Source organism: Phoca vitulina, unplaced genomic scaffold, assembly GCF_004348235.1.
Source record: "Phoca vitulina isolate PV1807 unplaced genomic scaffold, GSC_HSeal_1.0 scaffold28, whole genome shotgun sequence".
In the NCBI taxonomy this organism is placed as follows: Eukaryota; Metazoa; Chordata; class Mammalia; order Carnivora; family Phocidae; genus Phoca; species Phoca vitulina.
In genome coordinates, this window is record NW_022589731.1 from 15,096,421 (window position 1) to 15,119,173 (window position 22,753).

Genomic DNA, 22,753 nt, shown 5'->3' on the forward strand with positions numbered 1-22,753 from the left:
ATTTAGGAGGGCAAATTCTGGCTTCTGTCCCATTCCCCAGTGACGCCCCCCAGTTGATGTTGTTCCCCACTGGGTTTCTTAAAGGCGAGTCTATTGTTAATAAAAGGGGAGCACTTTTATTAGTTATCTAATGTGTTCCCTGCACCAGGAACTCTGCTTTAGGTGCAAGGGTTAAAAGCACCAGCTCCAGTGTCAAAACACCTGGGTTCAAATCTTGGCTCAGACACTTAGTAACTCTGTGGCATTGGGAGACTTACTTAACCTCTCTGAGCTTTAGTTTTCTTGCCTGTAAAATAGAACTCCCAGGAGTACTTAGCTCAAAGAGCTCTGAAGATGAAATGCGATAAAAATTTAAAGCAAGCGCTTGACAGAGCTCTTGGCAAGTAGTAAGTACTTAATGCATGCATTTTTAGTGTATTTCATATTTTCAACCTTATGAATCATGTATTCATTCATTTTTGCATTCATGCAGCCGGTATTTGAGTACCTATTCACTGACCCAGAAAGCCATGTTCTTTTCATTACTCTTCCTTGCCCTTCCAGGACATAAACCTTACACTCCTGGGCATAGGAAAGCCATTTATTCTGTTGAATGAGAAAAACTCAACTTTTTGAAGTGTCAAGAGGCTTGGATTTAAGCTAGTGTAAATCAGTTTTTAGATATCACAGAGCCCTGGAGAACACGCACAACCAGACTGTCAGCCCGGGGCTGAGCCATGTGGCCGAAGCTCCTAGCATCGAAACGGCATGTTGGGTTTCACCAGGATGGTTAAGTGAAAGCTTGGAGATGCCTTCCAAAGATTATGCATGAGGGCTGGGAGAAAGTATTGACCTTCTCTTCAATTCAACAAACATTGACTGAGTTATGCTGTGTGCACAGCTCTGTGCTTGTGCTTAGGACCCAAAGATGAGCAGCAGCCCAACAGGGATATGAAGATGCAAACCAGCATTAACTGTACCAGTGATAAGAGGAAGGGAAACTGAGGGAAAGAGTAGCTGATGTTGCCTGATGAGGTCTCAGGAAGCATCCCAGAGGAGGAGACTTTTGAGCTGAGGTTCCAGCTAGTGTTGGCCACGAGGACAAATATGAAAGAATTTCATGGAGAACCAAAAGAAAGCCTCTACCAAGAAGTTTTAACCTAAATAAGATAATAATAATAATAATAAACATAGCTACTGTATATTTAGTCAAATCCAAGTTTCATATTAAACATCTTTTTTTTCATTTAAATGATCTTCTCTTTTAGCTCTATGAATGATTTCCCCCAATTTGACGACATCTCTCCAAAATGAGATTCAGTTCATTAAAAGCAAGCCAGTGGCCCCCACGATGCCTCCAACAACGAAGAATGACTAAAAGCATTCAGCAAGACATGCTGAACTGAAGGTACACCCTCACAGAAGTCCTGGCGTCTCTTTCCCTCTACATAGCCCGAATGGAAAAACTGTATTAGCATCATGGCTTGTTTCCTTTGGCAAAGAGAATTATAAAGTGTGTATTCTTTCTATTTATGAAAAATCAGTACTCTAGAAAAGCATGCTATTTGTGTTGGCAATACAAAAAACGTGGACTGGTTGCCACCAAATAATGCCCAGGCCATGAAATATACACCCATCACCTTTCAATTAAATAAATAGGACCCTCTATCAGTTGAAACAGAATAGCAGGGTCAGCTAGAAAATTGCCCTGTTGGAAACATTACCCTATTTCATTTGGTGGGTCACTTGACTTTCCATTAGGGTGTTTGAGATTCTGATAAGTGTTTGGAGGGGGGTTTTCCTTTCTAACTTCATTAAACAGCATTTCCTTGTGACAGAAGTCAAAGTTTTGATCTCAAGAATTAGGAAGTAAGTTTCTCTTTCACTGTGCTGGGAGAAAAAATACTTCAACTTAGATAAGACCAGCAGGAAATGCCATTTTGAAGAGCAGCTGAAAAACATCTCTCTCCCAAAAAAACGTTTGTACCTGCTCAACACACTGAACACGCCAAAGTCCTAGTGGGAACTGATGAAGATTTACTTTCCTCTGCCCCGGGGAAGCCAAGGGGACTCTCATGCTCATTCTGCCCTCTGGTGGCTGGTTTTGTAAAATGCATCTAGAAGGCTACATTGTAAGCAGGCACGACTTTCTTCGTTTTTCATATCATTTCATGTAATTCTTATCTACAATTACAGTGCCCCAAAGCTTCTATCTTCTGACCTGTAGACATCATGTTCAGTTTCCTAATCAAATTGACTGAAACCCTGACTTTTATTTAATTAAACACAGAATGAGGGTTTAAAAATGTGTCTCAACATTCAGGTTTAAGTTAGTTCAAGTGAGTTGTAGATGAATCGTTTTAATGAATGAATTCACCTGGTGGGTGAAACCCACTACACTATTATGAGCAAACCCTTGAACATCGCAAAGATCAGTGAATTTAATTCATCAGACAAGTTCATTTTTTAGTAAATTATTGGCATGCTGAGGCTAAAATCCATATGACTAAGAATAACAAATACCATTTGAAGAATAAATAAGCATGACTTGCTTATTATAAAGGTACATTAACTAAATCAGTATTGGCACAGGAAAAGACAAAGTTCAGAAACAAATCCACATATGCATGGAAATTTGATATAGGAAAGAAGGCTATTATAAATCAGAGTAAAAGGATGCACTCATAGGAAATGCTACTGGGAGAATTGATTATTCTTTGGCGTAAAAATAAATTTAGACTGTACCTTGAACTATAGAAAATGTAACAATATATACCAGAGGTACTATATGCCCAAGTGTAAAAACCAAAACTTAAAAGTTTAGAATAAAATGTAGAAGACTATCTATAAATAATATGCAAAAATACCTGCCCCCCACCACCAAAAAAGCAAAGATAGTTGTACACAATTACACAGCATAAAACTTTTATCAAAGTCACCTTGAAATTAATGGATTAAAGGAAAATATTTGCAGCACACATAACCAGTGAAATCTTAGTATCCAGCCTATATAAAGAATTCTTATAAATCCATTTTTTTAACAGGCAAATAACCCAACAGGAAAAAAAAAAAGAAAGAAAGAAAAAGAAAAATACATGAACAGGCAATTCACAGAAAAGAAAACCCAAATGGCCAATATAATGCACAACCTATTAGCAGCGAAGGAAATGAAAACAAAAACCTCAGTGAGATAGAATTCAGATCCCGTCATATCAACCATCTAAAAAAAGCTGGTGGGGTGCCTGGGTGGCTCAGTTGGTTAAGCGACTGCCTTCGGCTCAGGTCATGATCTCAGGGTCCTGGGATAGAGCCCCACATTGGGCTCCCTGCTCGGCGGGAGGCCTGCTTCTCCCTCTCCCACTCCCCCTGCTTGTGTTCCCTCTCTTGCTGTCTCTCTCTCTGTCAAATAAATAAATAAAATCTTATAAAATAAAATAAAATAAAAATAATAAAAATAAAAATTAAAAAAGCTGGCAATACCAGATCCAGATGTAGACAAGGATGTGGAGAAAGTGGAAATTCTCTGCATTTTTTATGAAAGTTTAAACTGGCACAATCACTTCCAAATATTAAATAAATAACCAGTTATAAATAGTCAATAGGTATCTAATTGGCATGGGACAATAATTGATGAATATCTTATAAATACATAATTTATGTTATGTATTTACATTATTAACATTATTAATTAACATATATTAAACACCCAAGTAATATCTAATCAGGCTGATGACAAGCCCTTCTGGGTCTGGAGAGTTTTTCCACACACATGCTTCAGGACACAAACAACCCTCGTACCACAGAGCTCCTATCATGCTCTGACAGAGCTCAGCATGGCACATACAAGCATGGGCTGTGGGGCTGCACAGACCTGGAGGCTCTTACATGTCGTAGCTGCGTGACCTCCAACAATTGCATAATCTCTCTAGACACCAGTTCCCTCATTTTCAGTGGGAAGAGTAATGTCTGTACCCTTATAAAAAGTATTAAATGGCAGATCTATGAAGTCTTTTGCACAGTGCCTAGCACATAGAAGATGTTCAATAAATGGTTGCTATTGCTTTCATCATCATTATGACTATCTCACTGGGGATTACTGATAACTTATGAGTAAGAGGAAATTATCATTTCTGACTAGGAAGACAGGTATCAAGAAAGAACATTCAGGGACATATTCTTAGAGTAGTAAGAATGGGAGTCAGGGCGTTCCACTGGGGAAATAACCAAAGTGTCATGAACAGTTGTACCATCTAGTAGATTACAAACCAAAGAATCTCATCAACGCTGGATCATTCATCTATTGGAGGCTTTGCCATGTGCTGACGTTGACAGTGGAGACCAGGGGAACATGGTAATCGCCATATTTTCTCACTCACTTACAGGCTTGGTTTCTAATCATCAAGAAGACACCTGCACTAAGTTTGTGAGCCATCCCATTATTCACTAAGGAAAGAAGTAAGACTTGGTTCTGATGCTGAATTCCTGACTGGGCCAAAGGGAAGACCCAGATGTCCAATGCAGCAAATGGAGCATTTGGGCTGGCCCATGCCCCCCAGGGTTGAGATCAGAATCGTGTTAAGCCATATTCAAAGAAATAAGACTAAAGATGGTTTCCCACTGTCAAGTACATTCCAGCTAAGGAGCAGGCCAGTGCATGGGAAAGGCAGGTAAAATTCTTTTGGTCACATCATTTTCTGTGAGCTGAGGCTCTTTTAAAATCAATTTGCTAAACTGACACACACACACACAAAAAAAAAAAAAACAAAAAAAAAACCTTATGTTTTCATCTTGGTTTTGTTTGTCTGTGGCTATCCTCAGAGATCATAGCTCAAAAGCCTCTCCAAATTTGAAAGCAACATAGAAATAGCATAATGGACTATACCTTACGCTCTAGGAAGAATTTTCCCTCCAGAGATCACATATATATTTACATAAGAAATCCAGATTAGTTAAAAAAAAAAAAAGAAAAGAAATCCAAATTAAAGGACTCTTTCATGTATCTTTACCAAGAAAGTTCATCTAGGACATAAACTGAATCTAACAATATTTCACCTAATTCGTTCTCTCCAGGTCTCCAAAATGCTCACTCTCCCCTTTATAGTTAAGGCAAATTAGAAATGGAAACATTGAGTAAAATTGCTCTAAGTTGAGATTTCATTAGGAATTAATCATCAGCTGATTGCCTTGGGTGCGAAGATATACACATTCCAGAACTCTATCCTCAAGGTGAAGTCATCTTTATTCCCCAAAACCCACATGCGTTTTTTTTTTTCCCTTCCAGCAAGGTTCAGATACAAGGTCATCCCTGTGGGGGAAAGATGCTTGAGGTCCCTATCCCTCTACAAAAAGACACTTCCTGTACTATTGGTCATTGTTTCTGAAATTCATTTGCAGGACAGTTGGAGTAGTTTGTAAGAGCAGATTGACAAAAAGAATGTAAAATTGTACATGGCATGCCAGCTGTAACAGGGGAAGGCTTGACAAGCAAAGAAATCAGTACCAAGTCAGATAACTTTACATATATGTAAATTGGCTGGAAACATGCCTGTCAGCCATCGCTTTCTGTCGTGGGGCCCTGCGAGCCTCTGAAAGGTATTCAGAGCTGTAGACGAGATCAGGCGCAGCAAAACCAGCCCAGTTCTTCCCCAGCCACCGGTACCCACCATCCCCAAGAGCCTGGACGGCGCCAACCTCCCGCGCCCCTCTGGAGTCACACTTGAACATTGATATGTTCACGTATGTGTTCTTCCGTAGTTCACTAATCACCTGCTACGTGCAAACACATAGCTACGGGGCCTGGATGAGATGCTTCGGCTTAACCAGGGAGGGGGCACTCAGGCTATTGCCAGGACTTACCTTCGGCACTTCGATCTCTCTGCTGGTCCCTCTTTCCAGACAGGTGAGACGAGGCACCTGCCCTCTCACCTGTTGGCTCCAGATTGTCCATACCCTGACATGACACGCTGCCCCAGGGAGCACATTAGGAGCACTACTCGTGTAGTTTGAACAGCTAATCAGCCCATCTGGCTACCCTCACCTTGTCCTGTCTCCCAAACCCTCCCGAAGGCTGCCTGCTCTCCCACCAGCAGATGCCTGTGGGTTCCTCAATTCCGCTGCTGCCAAACTGGAAGCACCTGTTGTCTTCACAGCTTCCTTGTTCTCTCTCTTGGCATTCATCGTCCTTTCCTGCCGGTGTGGAGGTGGAGTTTTCTGGAAGGTGATGGGTGTTGGGGCTCAGGCTGCCAAATGTTTGCTGGGGATCAAGCCCTCCCCGTGAAAGGAAAGAGAGGAATTGGGACCAGGCCAAAGGGTAAGGCACACGGGCCTCACAGAACTGCCACCCTGGGAGCTCTGGAGCTGTTACTGCCTGGCAGAACTGTCCCTTGTTGAGGTGAAATGGCCCAGCCTTTAGACTCCTGCCCGGATGACCCCGTCCCTGGAGGTGGGCTTTCCTGAGGAAGGGTGTGACCCTGGGCAGGGGTGGTCTATGGCTCAGAGGCCCTGAAGGAGCTCACAGCTGGAGGCTTTCTGCTGACCCCAGTCCCTGCAGCTGGGCAGCAAATCCTCCCTTGATGGGGATCTGGGTGGCAGGTCTCATGCCTATTACACCTGTCATCTTCGGTACAGAGCCCTGCTGGCCTTGACCTCACAAATCTGCCTGCCCAGGGCTCTGACCTGTTCTGGTCTTTGTCTACAGACTCTCTTTGGACTTCTGGTGCAGAAACTTTGTCTTTTAGCTCAACTCCTTAGAACTTACGACTGCCATGTCAACACCTGGGAGACACGTTCAGGGATACCCTTGGTGGCCATGGATATTGGAAAGCTCAGCTCGTCAATTCCACTGCCCCTTGATGTGGTCCATCCCTGCCCCTCTGAGGCACCCTGTCTACACCGTGGGTCCTGGCATGTGTTGATATTCCTGAAGAACTCCGGGTGCAGAAATGGAGATCGGCAGAGGGAGATTGCTGGCATGCCAAGTTAGACTCCTTGGTACAAATGCAGAGCAGACACATTGTGGGGTAACAGTACAAGAAAAAGAGTTGGATTCTGTGCACCAATATCAACTCCTTGCAAGTGATGCTAAAAGAAATCATTTGATCTGGGGACTCGGGGGCCTATGGTACAGTTGAAGCTTTAAAGCCATGGGAAATCAGTGGGGGCGGGGGAGCCCGTTTCCCGAATGCTCGGTAAATCCTGCTCCTCCTCCACCATCATTCTCCTTTCTCAGCCCAAGACCTCACCCCCACATCTCGGAGTCCTTGGTCTTTAACCCCAGCCAGGCTTTCTCCTTCCCCTAACAGATCGCGGGCCCCTCTTTCCCCCGTGACTTTCATTTTTCCTGCCTTTGTGCAGACACAACATTCCCAGTCTCAATTTTCCTCCCCTTCTTAACAAATAAAAAAATAAAAACCGCCTCCACCTGAGAGCCTTCTCTGATTAACCTCTCCTAATTCTGATGATGAGTTTACTCTGCATGTTTCCAGTATTAGGTTTATATTAAAACCAAATGGCATTGTATGAAATTTCAAAGCATTACCCAAGCTCTTACTTTCATTGCATCAGCTCCTTTCTTAAATCAATTAACCAGCAAATAAGGCGTTTTAGTGCCATTAGGGACATGTTAGATGGTTGTTCTTTGCTTTTTATAAACTGGGTTGGTTGTAATGAGATCTGACCTGGTGCCTATTTACATGTGGTTATTTGCCGAACGTTTGCAATTGTTCCTAGCAAGGAATCTGTATGAAACTGGTCTGTTTCAGTCACAATCAAAAGACCCCATCATGAGGTAACGGGATTTCCTGTAACCCTATAGGGGCTGTATTACAACACTAGCCCTCATTAGGGACCTTGAGGATGAAACTGTGCCAACGTGTTCTGAATATTTGTCCCTCATCTATGGATGGCCTTCTCAACCAAATGGCAAGTACCTCAGGGCCGTGGCCACTCTTTCGATAGACACTTGGTAGCACCAGGAGCCAGGCATCGGACATCCTGTGTGGACTAATTTAATCCTTCCAGGAACCCCAGGAGAAAACAAAGATGAGGAAGGTTTGGAATTCTGAGGTCACAGAGGTGGTGAGACAGGGTAGGATCTGGATAGAACTTTTCTTTCTAAATCCCACTCCTTTCCCACCCCACCCCACCCCACCCCCAGTTCTTTGTTACTGCCCACAACAGGGTTTATACACGTCTCCGAAACTCGGCAACTCAACGTTGGCTACCTGCAGGGTTCGGCAGCAGCCCACTCCCCAGGAAGTCAGGACTTTAAGAAGTTTGGGGCAAGACACAGGATGGCACTTTCCTAAAGAACCAGGAATTAAGGGGATCCCACCTCTCCTGAGCAAGAAAGCCGAGTTGAGTAAGGTGATTTGCAACATGTAGCTTTTCTCTGCATTGTTCGTCAACATTTTCTTGAGGTCTTCCTGCCATACACATGTCACACCGGAATAAGATGAAGAGCAGTCTCAGAAACACCGTGCAATCTGCCTGGGTCTTGGACCGGAGCTTTCAGGAAATCCACAGGGACTTGTCGCGAGGTGAACCCTGGCAAGTAATCAGCACATCGCCTTTCAAAACGCATTCAGTGAGCAGATGGGCCTTTGCCTGAAGTGACCATTCCTAAGAACGACAGGCATTGTTTCACCAAATTATCTCCCTGGGAATCTGTCGTATTCGGCGCCATGCAATAACCAAGGTCTTCTCTTACTAAAAAATTCTGCTAAATAAAATAGGAGTAAAAGATGCCTCCGCTCCCCCCCCACCCCCCCCCACCAACATATGATGGAACGAAAACTTTGGTCATGAATAAAAATCCAGCCTCCTGCCTAATGCATTTCCCTTGTGGAGGGGCTGTGTAGCTTAGCGGCGTTGTACTATATAGGCAAAAAATGCAGAGTTTGTCTCTTTTGTCAGTCTGGAGATAAAATCCTATTCTTTGTAATCCCTGAAGAAACAAATCAAATAAACTCGGGCTGAGCTAACCATTTTCAATCCATCAAAGCAATCAAATTCTGTTTACCTGAATCACAATGATTTCTAAAATGTTATTAAAAAGTAAAATGGAGTTTAACTATTCCAAAAAACCGAAAATGATGTGCAAACACAAAAGGGATAAGATTTCTGTAATTATGTAGACATAAAGTCGGTGCCATCATTTGAGCCACAATACATTGTAGCTATGGCATATAAAGATAAAGAGCCCTTTGTCTAACACGGCAGCTCCAAGTGAAGCATAAACATAATTAATGGAAGAAGTCTTCAAAGAGGTGACTATTCATTTAGTTAGTTTTATTGCTCTTGCAGGCAAACAATGGTTTTATAATTTAATAAACCAATTAACTGATTATGCCTCACCCAAAATATTTGTATATCACCCATTCTATCATCTCCAAAGTCCTCATCCCATTTCTTAGCCAGAGAGTGTTGTTGTAAATGTGACTAATTAGTACATTTGGCAAAGGTTTGGCTGGCAGGTTATTTTGAAGCAAGTTCTCCGGGATTTTGTCTCAGTGTGCTTTTGCAAACGTTTGTGACAACAGAAAGCCCTCTTTTCCAGTGTCATTAAAAGTTCAGATACCACATTACTAGGACTGTTTAGAGCCACTTGGAAAGAAATAATGATCGTGGCCCTGCTTCTTTATCGTAATTCTTTAACTATTCTGTCGAGGGAACGATGCAGCCCTTCAGTGTCGCGTGCTTTATCATCCCCTCAAAATTGCTTCTTCTGTTCGGCTGGGAGTCATTCTGTGGGCTTCAGGTACCCATCACCGGCTGTATTATAACGGGGATGTTCACCACATTGCAGCTGATGGATCTGGCGGGCATTTCTATTATAACCCTCCATTATCAGGTAGAGAAAAGCCAGCTGGGGGAAAAAAATGCATCTGGGAATAAAACTTGACATCCTGGCAAACAGCAGAAAGTTTCAACCTGGGCACATTCTTTCAGCACTTTGAAATGTGAAATTGTCATGACAGGTTTTCAGGTGCAAGAAGAGGTTAATAAAGGCACAGAAATGGAGTCATTTAAGGGGATCTGCTGAAACCCTCAGTAAAAGATATGATTATGGGTACAAATGGCACGCCCAGAAGCTACTAATGCTCTGCAGCAGGGACTTGACATGCAAGAAGTAGTCCATAGCGCGTGCTATGCTCACCTGCGGGGCCCTGGTTCCCACCTTTTCAGCCAAGTATTCATTTATTTGTGGAACCAAAAATTGAGAGCCCCCAACCTACCCATCATGAACCAGAAATGGTCCCTGCCCTCAGGGAGCACATTGTCTAGGGAGACTAAAGCAAGTACGATAAATGAGCGAAGTGAGAGGGGTGGTCTGTGGCGCGACTAGACCACATGGAAGGCACTTAACTCAGACACAGAACATCTGGGAGGCCCCTTTCTGCAGCAGGTGATGCAGAATCGCCGGCATTCTGGAACAAGGACCAAGTGACAGAGGAGAGGAGGGAAGCTGATAGGTGTGAAGAGAAGATCTTGCTTGAAGGTGCTGTGGTGAGAGAAAATGCACATTTGAGGCCCCTGGGAACCCCTGAGTCTGGTAGGAGCCTGGACCACGAAGGCCACGGGGTGGAAGAAAGTGGGCAGACCCAGACCGTGCATAGCTTAAAGCCATAAGAAGGAGTTTGAACTTTAGCAGAGGAAAAATACAGAGCCATTGAAGGTTTTAAGCACAGGAGTCCTAGGATCAGATTTAGATCTGGAAATATACACCTATACCTACAACAAACCCCTCTGTCCTATACCAAAAAAAAAAAAAAGAGAAAAAGTCCTAATGATTTACTGTTAATATCGTTAATATTAGCAGGCCCATGATTTATGGCTTAGTTTTCCTGTGAAGAATAAATCCAGGCCATGGGTATAATGCTTGCCAAAGCTGCAGTGGGCTATCAACCTTCCAGGTTACCATGAACTGGCCCCACTGTCTCCACCTTCATCTCACCCTCAGGCTCCCCAAACCCAGAACATTCTGAAGCACTGCAGATTCTGGCTTCATGCCTCTCCATGTGCCGCCCTCGCCTGCTTGGCAAATCCTTACCTCTAAGACCCAGGCTTCCTCTTCTCTGCGAAGACCCGCCTAACCACCCCTCTACCCATGCTGGCTGTCCTCCACGCCCACTGCTGCAGGGAAATGCTCAGTCTAGAACTTTGTTTCATTGACCATTTGTTTACTTGTCCTAGTCAACCTCTAGTCTGGGAACTTGAGCTCAGTGTCTGGTGGGAATCCCCAAGAACTGCTAGGACAGTACCAGAATGTAGAAGAACTCCGTTAACATCTGACAAATGTCAGGCTGCATGAATAAACTCAGGGAGAGAGGAGACCCCGTCACATCCATCTGCCAACTCCAGTGATCCCTCTACGTGCACATCATAAAAGCTCGAATGTTGAGGGGATTGCATTGTTCAAGCCCCAGAAACCTACGGTGGCTCCCAAAAGAATTTTCACATCAAGGGTGTTACTGTTTAAAACAGGACTTTGGGCTGTATCTATATGGCCCCCTGAGCAACCATTCAATGCAGACACTGGACAAAAAAATAAAGTTAATTCAGAGGGGGAGAAAAGTCAACTTGAGTGGTTGTTTGATTTCTTTGGCCTTCCAACTCAATCGGAAAGGTTACTCGTGGAGCCCTGTGTACATAAAGCCTGGTTCTGAGCGTCTTCAATCGTCTAACAATGTTATCTCATTAATCCCTGCAAAATCCTATGAGTAAGATGACGAGTATTACCCAGGGAGGAGCATCTGAACCACCTGTGATTGCATCAAAGCACCAGCGATTCTTAAATTTCAGGGAACATCAGAAGCACCTGGAAGGCTTATTCCAACACAGCCACTGGACCCCACCTCTGGAATCTCTTGATTCAGTAGGTCTAGATGGGACTCACAAATTCACAGTTACCAGGTGACGCTCCCAGGGGATGCTGATGCTATGGGTCAGGGACCACACTTTGAGAACCACTGCCCTCAGCTACGGATTATAACCTTGCCTAAGAACTCATTTATCAGCTGTCAGATGTTTGGTGCCAGACGGACTTCAGCTTAGCAATATGCCCAGGTAGCAAAATTAAGCAAAATCAGTGTGCTCACCTGGCCCAGTCGCCCCTCTCCTGTAGTTGATGAAGGATATGACCACTGCCTGCTCCAGTCAGTTCCCAGGGCTGGAGAAGGCCAGGTCCCGGGGTATGATTTTTTTCAAACAAGAATCCCTCATATCAACTATGTGCAACTGACACCAGTTGTCTCTCGGAGATTCTCGTGGTAGGGATTTGAAACAAAGGTCAAAGGAAAATGGAGTTCTGACTCAGATTTCACAAAAATGGGTTTTCAAATCAAATCAGATGAAACCTCTAGGTGCAGGGGACGGCTTTCCCCCTACCCAAATGTGACCTCTCCGATTAAGAAGGGGGGGAAAATGCTTGAAAAACCTCTTAACATCAAATAGCAACCTAAGAGCATTTTCTGGTGATTTAAACTTAAATGAATCAGAAACATCTGGATTAAATTTTACTCAAATTCTACACAATCTAAACAATTAAGGTGGGGGAGAAGGACTTGGCAAACTGTGCCTTGGGTTTAATCAAGCCTGGAGCATTTGAAAATTGGTCTGAGGTGTTGATGAGCTCTGAGTGAAGCCCTAAGGCTCAGCGTTACCACTCTGAGGGCTCAAGAGTAACACCAGCGTTGCCTTCCCCCTCCCAGCGCTCCGTGAGGGGCCGCCCTCGCATCCACTTTCTGCCTGGACCGGCTTGGACAGCTGGTTCACGATTTGATGCTCTGGACAAATCTGGATGCCTGATGACCAGGGAAAAGTGGGAATCATGAGGAGCGCAGTGAGTGGTTGAGTCTGATGGTGCTTGTCAGGCTAATAAACACTAGCTGCTCACCGGACGAGTCCTAGACTCTCGTGGCTTTGTACACCAAAGCGTATTTCTTGCTCATCCCATCCGGGCCGGGCGACTCTGCGGGCTACTTCTCCTCCAAATAGCCACTCAGGAATATAGGCTGTTCCTGTCTTCCCGCTCTACCGTGCATCCGCCTCCTGGCTGCACCCTGGAGGGAAGAGAAGGATGGAAGGCCTGGGTTCCAGCCTCAGACCTGTCATTTAAGAGCTGTGAGACATCCTGCAAGACCCTTGACCTCTTTACGTGTCCATTTACAGCTTCCTCCGTAGAACAGCATTCATAACAGTACCCAGCTTGTGGGGTTCGCGTGAGAGTCCAATGAGGCTGGGCACTGGACCCTCGCCACTCCAAGTGTGGTCTGCTGACCAATAGCACTGGTACCACCGGGATCCTACTAGAAATGTGGACCCTCAGGCCCCTCCCCAGACCTACTGAATCAGAATCCGCATTTTAACAAGTTCCCTGGGTGATGCGTGTCTGCATCACAGCTTTGGGAAGCACCAAAGCACCCAGGACATAGTAAATGCTCAGCGAACTCGTTAGCGACCCTTATTATGACCTAAACTCCAGCTGCCTTTCCAAGCCAAACAATCACCGAGCCCATTAACCCCGCACCTACTCCCAATCAGCAGGGACATCAGCGGAGATTATCGGGCTTAGGGGACTGGCCTCTCCCCCTGTGAGCAGGGACACTGCCTACCGATGTCCTTTCATGAGAGGGCGCAGACAGGGCCTTTATTTTAACTGACAAATCAAAGCAAGTCAGGACTAAGACTGCAATCATTTCATCCTCATTATCCCAAGGAATTTCAGCCCATATGGCACACTGCCCTCATCATTACACGCTGATCACAGACCCTGTGTGTTACCTGGGATCAACCCAAAAACATAAAAGGTAGGGAACGGACCCAGATTTCTAGACAGGCTGTCACGGAAAATTTCCTTCCTGCGGGGGGGCGGTGGCGGGGGGGGCGGTGCAGGAGGGAGGCCGGAGAGGGGAGGATTAGGACCAATGTCAAGTAAATCATTTCCCTCCTCCTGGTAAATCACATTTCCACGGCTAGCCCAGCTTTCTAAAACAAGTCCTGTCCAGCTCACTTAGCTGATGGCGCTGGTGCTCTGGGATGTTGAGGGATTCTCTTGGCTGGCTGCCTGCATGCCTAATTTCCGTGATTACACCAAATCGTCATCCAGAAAGTGCCCTCTGCAAAATGACTAAACTCATATCAGGTGTCTCTCCTCCACCCCGTTCCCTGCTTCCACCGCCCTCCACAAAGGCCCTGTCTGAAACACATGACACCTGAGTGCTTGCTCTTGGTAATGGATCACACAACATCTGAATCTCAATTTCCTTTGCTCAGCGCTGTGTCACCGCAACCACATTGATCAATAGGAAGCCAAGTAATGCTCATAGCAGCTTGCGGGCTGCCTCACCCTCCCTCCCTCCCTTCTCTCTTCTCGCTCTCTTTCTTCCCTCTCTCACACATAAACACACACACACACACACACTCACACACACAGACGAGCGCACACACAAAATACTCAGAACATTAAAGAAAGCTGTTAAGCTAATCTGGTGCATCTAAATGGGCAATATATATTGAATCCATGCTCCATTGATCATAATTATTGCAGTGCCCTTTATCAAGTAGCCATCTTAAACCATTATTTAGAGATCATTTTGCTTTCCATTACTGTCACTATATTGCAAAATTCGCTGGGAATTGGATGCTGGGTGATAGAGGGGTGTGCACAGTATTAGCTGGGAATCTGTCCATCCATCCAGGAGTGTTTCCAAACGGAGAGACTTAGCACCACAGTCAGTGAACTTTTGAAGAGCCCCCCATCAGCTTTATGGAGGAAAAATAAATCCTCCACCCGGGTCTGATTTTCCTCCTTGGCTCTGCAAACAATATCACCAGTATTCTTGCCTTACGATAATCCCCAGTAAGACCCTCGACATACAAAGCCCCCGACTCGCACTGGGCATTCTGCAGATGAAGTGCAGTTGCTGCAAAGGGACTGAATAAAGGCATCTGGCCTGTGGGAAGGAAAACAAGGGCACCTTATCTGTAATGCCCCAGGCTCCTCAATGGAAATTTGTATGCCACAACCATGGCTCCCTTTCTTCCCCATCCGAAGGATGCCCATGATAGACGAGCTCCTCCAAAGCCCTGGTCCTACATCATCAGTACCATCTCTTCTCCATCCACCCTTTGCTGAAGACACTCCGCAGAGAATGAGGCACCGCGGGCTTCACGTGATGAGCAGAAGGCGGCTGAACACAGTGGTAAAGGCCATCAGCTCTTTCTGAAGGGCCGGGTTCGAACCCAGACTCAACCATCTGCTCCCTGCAGAGCCTCAGGCAATCCATTCACACTCTGCAGAAGTAGGACTTATGCTGATCATAAACCCCTACCTTGTAAGGACTCCCAGACGGGTTCGGATCTGGTGCAGAGTGAGTTCTCAGTACCAGTTAGCAGTCATTACGGTTACCCAGGGCAAGGTTCTCAAATGTTAGCTTGCATCACAATCACCCAGAGGGCTTCTTAAAACAGATCGCTGGCCCCACCCACTGGAGTTTCTAATTCGGGAGGTCTGGGGTGGGGTGAGAATTGGCGTTTCTAACAAGTTCCCAGGTGATGCTGCGGGTCTGCAGACCACATTTGGAAAGCCCCTGCTCCACAGAGTGGAAGCTATCAAATTTCCACAGTGCACACACCCCTATCCTGTCAGGGACTGGAACGAGCAGACTTTACTCCCCCTCTGGGCCAGTGTGCCGCCAGGGAGAACCAGTAAATGAAGCAGACCTAAGACCGTCCTGTTGTCAAAGAAAAAGAGAAAGATTTGGGGTCAGACGGACCTGAATCTGCCTCCTGGCTGGCTCTACCACTTACTCGCTGTGTGACTTTAAAGGACTTTCTTAACTTCTCTGAGCTTGTTTTCTCATCTGTAGATTGGGATGATAGCCCCTACCTCACGGAGCTGTTATAGAAACAAAACGAAATGGCCTGTAGAAAATACAGATACAATTGCTGATATATAATAGATAATAAATGGTCATTATTAATTACGTTAGGTCAGATCATATAGTTGACCATGCTTTGCCGATAAAAATGGCAGTTTCATATGGATCAACCTCATAATTATAGCAACGATGATGATAGTAATATCCCTGAGCAACCTTGAGCCGCCCCAATTTGGTAAAATAACTAGCTAACAGCATACCCTGCGGGGACGCTGAGGACATCGTCCGTTCAATTGCACCATCATTTTAGCCACTGTGGCTACCAACCCAGATGCCTGATTTACGCCCCCTGCCCCCCAACACACAAACACACACACACAGTTTTAGTAGGCTCAAGCTTTGTTTTGTTTTGTTTTGTTTTGTTTTAAGAGATCCTTGAAGAGATCTCAATGAGGAACCAGGATGTGAACAGCAGAGATGCAGGGTCTGTGTGGAATCTTTGGCGTTTCCTGACCATGGCTACATGACCACACCCGAGTCTCTCCAGCCATCACTTCTTTCTCTTTGGCAGCTCCTATCTGCTCAGATCTGGGGAACCAAACAACTTAGCTTTTCTGATGTGTCTCTGTGTCTGTGTTTTTTTGTTTTTGTTTTTGTTTTTAGTAAAATGGTAACATAGTAGATGCTCAATTAATGTTGATTTGACAATAATTGTGATATAAGGCCATGAAAGAAAAATACATTATCATCTTGAGAGATCCTGAAAGGACATTTGATAAAATGTAATGTCTATGTTTAAAAAAAAACCTTAGGGACGCCTGGGTAGCTCAGTCGGTTAAGGGTCTGCCTTCAGCTCAGGTCATGATCCCAGGGTCCTAGGATGGAGCCCCCATCAGGCTCCCTGCTCAGTGGGGAGTCTGCTTCTCCCTCTGCCTGCCACTCTCCCTGCTTGTGCTCTTTCCCTCTCTCTCTCTGACAAATAAAATAAAATCTTTAAAAAATAATAAAATAAAATAAAGTCTTAGTAAACCAAGAATGTAGGCTACTAACAGATGTGATGGATGGATGGATGGATGTGTATATATGTGTATGTGTATGTATACATGTGCAGATACATAAAATATGCTTTTTTAAACTAACAGCCAGCATCATGATTAACTGTAAAATGGAAGACATTGCCATGAAAAGGCAGGAAGAGATCAAAGATGCCTACTTGTAATGACTGTTTAACATTGTTCTGGAAGCACCAGCTAATACAATAGAAAAGAGTATGAAACAGCAGGAATAAAGGCTGGAGACTGCAGAGAAAAAAAATCATCATTGCTGTCCTACTTGGAAAACCCATGAGAAAATCTTAGAACTGATAAGAGGCTTCAATGAGGTGGATGGTTATAAAATTAGTTTACAGAAATCAATAATGTGTCCATAACCACTTAGAAAATATGCACTGCATAGCAGTAATAAATATATAATGCCTAGAAATGAACTTCCCGGGCGCCTGGGTGGCTCAGTTGGTTAAGCGACTGCCTTTGGCTCAGGTCATGATCCTGGAGTCCCGGGATCGAGTCCCACATCGGGCTCCCTGCTCAGCAGGGGGTCTGCTTCTCCCTCTGACCCTCTTCCCGCTCTTGCTATCTGTCTCTCATTCTCTCTCTCTCAAATAAATAAATAAAATCTTTTAAAAAATAAATAAATAAATAAATAAAAGAAATGAACTTCCCATAAAATGACTATAATCTATATGAAAAGAACTATATACTCTACTCAGGAAGACAAAAGGATATCTGGGGCGCCTGGCTGGTTCAGTCAATGAAGCGTGTGACTTGATCTTGAGATTGTGAGTTCAAGCCCCACTTGGGGTGTAGAGCTTAAATAAATAAATAAATAAATCTTTAAACAAACAAAAGACAAAAGGATATCTGAATAATTGTGGAAAACATAACATGTTCCACGATAGAAAGACGTTCTATTTAAAGATATTGACACTGACAAATCACGCTATGAATTTAATGTAATTCAAATCAAAATTCTAATACTTCTTTTCAAACTTGACTAAAGTGTATTTGAACACTATATGATATGTGAGAATAACCAGGAAAAAAGTCTGGGGGAAGAAAAAAAAATGAAAAGAGAGTATTTGTCCTTCCAATTATTAAAATGTATTAGAATTCTGATAATCAAAACTGACTCCAATAGAAACAGATTAATTAAATAGACCAAGAAATTCAAAAGCAGACCCAAGCCATTAAAAAAAATGTATATATAATAAGGTTAGAATTTCAGATCAAGCAGGAAAATTAGGACTAGTCAATAAAGAATCTAGGGACAACCATTTGGAAACAAAAGACAATTTACAGGAACATAAATTCCATATGTATTAAACAATTTAATGTAAAAGTACTAAGAAAAGATACATAAATATTTATATAAAACCAGACGGGAAATCCTTTCAAAGAATGTCACCAAAATAAAATTTTATGATATTAAAATTTTAAGCTCATTCTAAACAGAAAAAAAAAAAACAACTAGGAAAGTTAAAAGGCAAGTAAACAAGAAAATGTATTTTTAACATATGTGATATTCAGGGGTTAGTATTCTTACTACTTGACAATGTATTAAATTCTACCAGAAATATATATATGTATACATATATATATATATGAAAAATTCCATAGAAATTTGGGCAATAGGCTTAAGCAAGGTATTCACAAGTGAAGGAATATAGTCAATAATCACATACAAAGGTTCAGTATTACCAGTAATCAAAGAAATATAAGCTAAAACCCAATGGCCTACCTTTTTACTTCTTGTATTATGATGGATTTAAAAAAAGAATGGCCAGAATTGTCAAAAATATACCCATTCTCTTATTTGGAAGTAGGGATGTAAATTAAGAAGGTTTTTTTGAGGGCAATTTGAAAATAAATATCTAAAGCCTTAGACTTTGACCCAGTGCATACACTTCTGGGAATGTATCAGAGGAAATAATTAAAGTGTGCAAGGAGATACCGGAGATCTTGCAACTGGAGCAGCATGGCCAAGCCTTGTGGGGTGTACCTGAGTGGGGAAGCCCACAAGCAGGTGGATGTCTTCAGGCAAAGTCTTTTCCAGGAGGCAGAGGAATTCCTCTACAGTTTATTGCCACAGAAAATCATACACCTGAATCAACTCTTGCAAGAGGACTCCCTCAATGTTGCTGACCTGACCTCTCTCCAGACCCCACTGGACATCCCCATCCCAGACCCTCCACCCAAGGATGATGAGATGGAAACAGATAAGCAGGAAAAGAAAGAAGTTCCCAAGTGTGGCTTTCTCCCTGGAAATGAGAAGGTTCTCACCCTACTTGCCCTGGTTAAGCCAGAAGTCCGGACTCTCAAAGAAAAATGCATTCTGGTGATCACACGGATCCAGCACCTGATCCCCAAGATTGAGAATGGAAATGACTTTGGGGTGGCAATCCAGGAGAAGGTGCTAGAGAGGGTAAATGCAAACAAGACAAAAGTAGATGCTTCCAGACAACCATTTCCAAGTACATCTCTGAACGCGGGGATGCTGTGGTCAAGGCCTCTAAGGAGACTCATGTAATGGATTACGGGGTCCTGGTGCATGAGCGAGATGAGGCAGCCTATGGAGAGCTCAGGGCCATGGTGCTGGACCTGAGGGCCTCCTATGCTGAGCTTTATCATATCGTCAGCAGCAACCTAGAGAAAATTATCAACCCAAAGGGTGAAGAGAAGCCATCAATGTACTAGTCGAGGGCCAAAAAATTATAATAATAATAATAATAATAATAATAATAATAATAATAACAAATGACCTATGCTTTGTGTGGAAAAAAATAAAGTGCGCAAGGATAGCACAAGGATGATCTTTGCAGCATTACTTACAGTAGCCAAAAATTGGAATATCAATCGTTAAAAATTATGACAGAAATCCACATGTATTTACACGCACACACAGTTAAGGCAGGGCAATGGTTTTCACACTTGACTGTGTATCAGGATCGCCTGGAGGGCTCACTGAAGCAAGACTCATGGCCCCACTCCCAGAGCTTCTCATTCAGGAAGCCTGCGCGGGGCCTCTAGATTTCACATTTCAGGGTCCCCAGATGATATTGATGCCAATGGCAGGCATCGCATTTGGAGAACCTCTGTGACACAGTGTTGTTTAATGAGAAAAGCAAATTACAATAGGGGTAGCATGATCCGGTGTCTCCATGTACCTTATAAATGCATAGAAAAAATTCTCAAGGATAAACCCAAAAGTGTTAACAATGATTATGTCTAAGTGTCAAGATTATGGGTGTTTTTAACTTTTTATGATCAACATGAATTATTTATATACGTTTAATTAATCGGCCATTTGTCCCCCCTAATAAGCAAATTTTATGAAATCCGCAGGTGCCCCTGTCTTCTCGAGCCGCCTCTGCCTGGAGACAGTTGGGGTCAGACTCAACATTCTGTGAGTTTTTTATTATTAATAACTACTTTATTGAGATATAACTCACATACCATACAATTCACCCATTTAAAGTGTATGCTTCAATGGCTTTTAGTATATTTACAGAGTTGAGCAACCGTCACCACAGTCAATGTTAGAGTATTTTCATCACCCCCAAAAGAAACTGCTATCCTCCAGGAGTCATTCCCGCTTCCCCATCTGCCCCTCCCCCCAAGGCCCTGGCAACTGCTAATGTACTTCCTGTCTCCATGGATTGCCTATTCTGGACATTTCCTATAAATGGAATCATGCAATATGTGGTCTTTAAGAGTGGCTTCTTTCACGTACATGTCGTTTCCATACAAAATCCCTGCCTTTGCAGGGCAATCCTGCAATCCACCTTGTCTTGCATCCTCTACTCCAGCAAAGTACAAGCTTCCACTTGAGGAAGATCCTATGGACATGGAATAAAGTGCATGAAGTTTAGTATACTCTATGGACCACCTCTCCTCTCACCCGAGGCAATTTGAGCATATAGTTGGGTTCTTGCCTCTGTTTTTGGACTAGTTGAATTTTGAGACACAAGTCACCTCCTAACAGACATGATGAAGAGCAAGAGGGCAGGCCCAGGGCTCTGCCCGTGCTTGCTCTGTGACCCCAAGCAAGCCGCTTGCTTGCTCTGAGCCTCTGTTCCTCTTCTGGGACCGGGTCACACTAGCACCTCAGAGTTGTTGGAGAACTCAATAAATTAATGCACATCTGATGCTCAGAGCAATGCCTGCTACCATATAAATAAATGCTCAGCACATGTTAGCTATTAGCATTATTATAACAGTTAATTGGATTTCAATATCTGGCAAAGTTTCTTTGTCGTGAAGCTCTGATATGGTCACAGAAGCGGATGCCTGGAATAGATTTAGCAAAATCTCCTCTTATGAAACTACCCTGCCTCCTCCTCTTCCGGTTGAGGAGAAGACTGGTGGCTGATTCTACCCCCAAGCGGTTGCCCCATGCTAAGAAATTAACACTGTGGTGGTGCTTTGGGAAGTTATTAGACCATATACAAGGAAAAACCATAATAATAATCACAATACCAATACAATAAAAATGAATGTCAAAATCAACCCCCCTTATATTTGTATGTCTCCCAAAATCATGCCTGAAATCATTACTTGCAGTGCAAGACAATTTGGAGGACACCGGTAATGTCTGTTGGCTCCTGGCATAGGAGGATCGGTTCTGAGGCCTGGGAAAAGCCAAGGACAAGTATGAGAGACAAGAAGAAATACATGGCCAAGCATCCCAGAGCAACGATCAAGCCTTACCAGGTTGGCCTTGCTAACTAAACGTCACGAGTAGAACACAACAAGATTAGTTGCCCAGAATTTTTCTTAGACTACTTAGAGCCCTTTGCCATTCCTCTGTGGTTTTTGTTTCTTCTCTAGCTCAAAGGCGTCACTGCCTTCAACTTCTAAAATTCAGCCCGATCAATAAATAACTTTAGTGAGCAGCCATATTAGACTGGTTGGGAAAATTTGAATTTCCCGAGCAAGTCTATTATTTTTGGTGAACACATCAAAAATGTTTTCAATAGTTTGGATCCTCCTCCAGAGGGAGGGAGAAGGCTGGGTCATTTTCCTGACACCTGGATGGTGTCACTGGAGAAGGCCCTCCGTGTGTGCACCCACCAGCACCCAGAATGTGTTCTCTGGAACCGAGTCTATGTCCTCTGGCTCCAGTCTTTCCAGAACACTTCATTGCATCCATCAGCCCTCCCAGCTCTCGGGCAGGCTCAGCCTCCATCTTACACCAGTCTCAGGTGGGAAAGAAAAGTTCCCGGATGCTCTCTGGTACTCTTCCTCCTACTGACCCCCTCTCCCTTCCTTTTAATCACTAACAACACCTGCTCTTATTCTTGAGTAGATGGTTATAAGTATAAAACTTTATAATGCCTGTTGGACAACTGCACTACTGGGTATTTACCCTAAAGATACAAAGGTAGGGATCCAAAGGGGTACATGCACCCCGATGTTTATAGCAGCAATGTCCACAATAGCCAAACTGTGGAAAGAGCCAAGATGTCCATCGACAGATGAATGGATAAAGAAGATGTGGTATATATATACAATGGAATATTACGCAGCCATCAAAAGGAATGAGATCTTGCCATTTGCAACGACGTGGATGGAACTGGAGGGTGTTATGCTGAGCGAAATAAGTCAATCAGAGAAAGACATGTATCATATGACCTCACTGATATGAGGAATTCTTAATCTCAGGAAGCAAAGTGAGGGTTGCTGGAGTGGTGGGGGGGTGGAAGGGATGGGGGGGATGGGTGATGGACACGGGGGAGGGTATGTGCTATGGTGAGCGCTGGGAATTGTGCAAGACTGTTGAATCACAGACCTGTACCTCTGAAGCAAATAATACATTATATGTTAAAAAAAAAAAAA

The 22,753-nt window shown here is 43.8% G+C and overlaps 1 pseudogene across 1 annotated transcript; it reads left to right on the plus strand.

Moving 5' to 3' along the window:
• The first annotated feature begins 18,878 nt into the window (after nt 1–18,878).
• On the plus strand, nt 18,879–19,612 carry LOC116644020 (annotated as a pseudogene). The gene has a single exon (XR_004301687.1). The product of XR_004301687.1 is annotated as a proteasome activator complex subunit 2-like (transcript).
• The last annotated feature ends 3,141 nt before the right edge of the window (nt 19,613–22,753 follow it).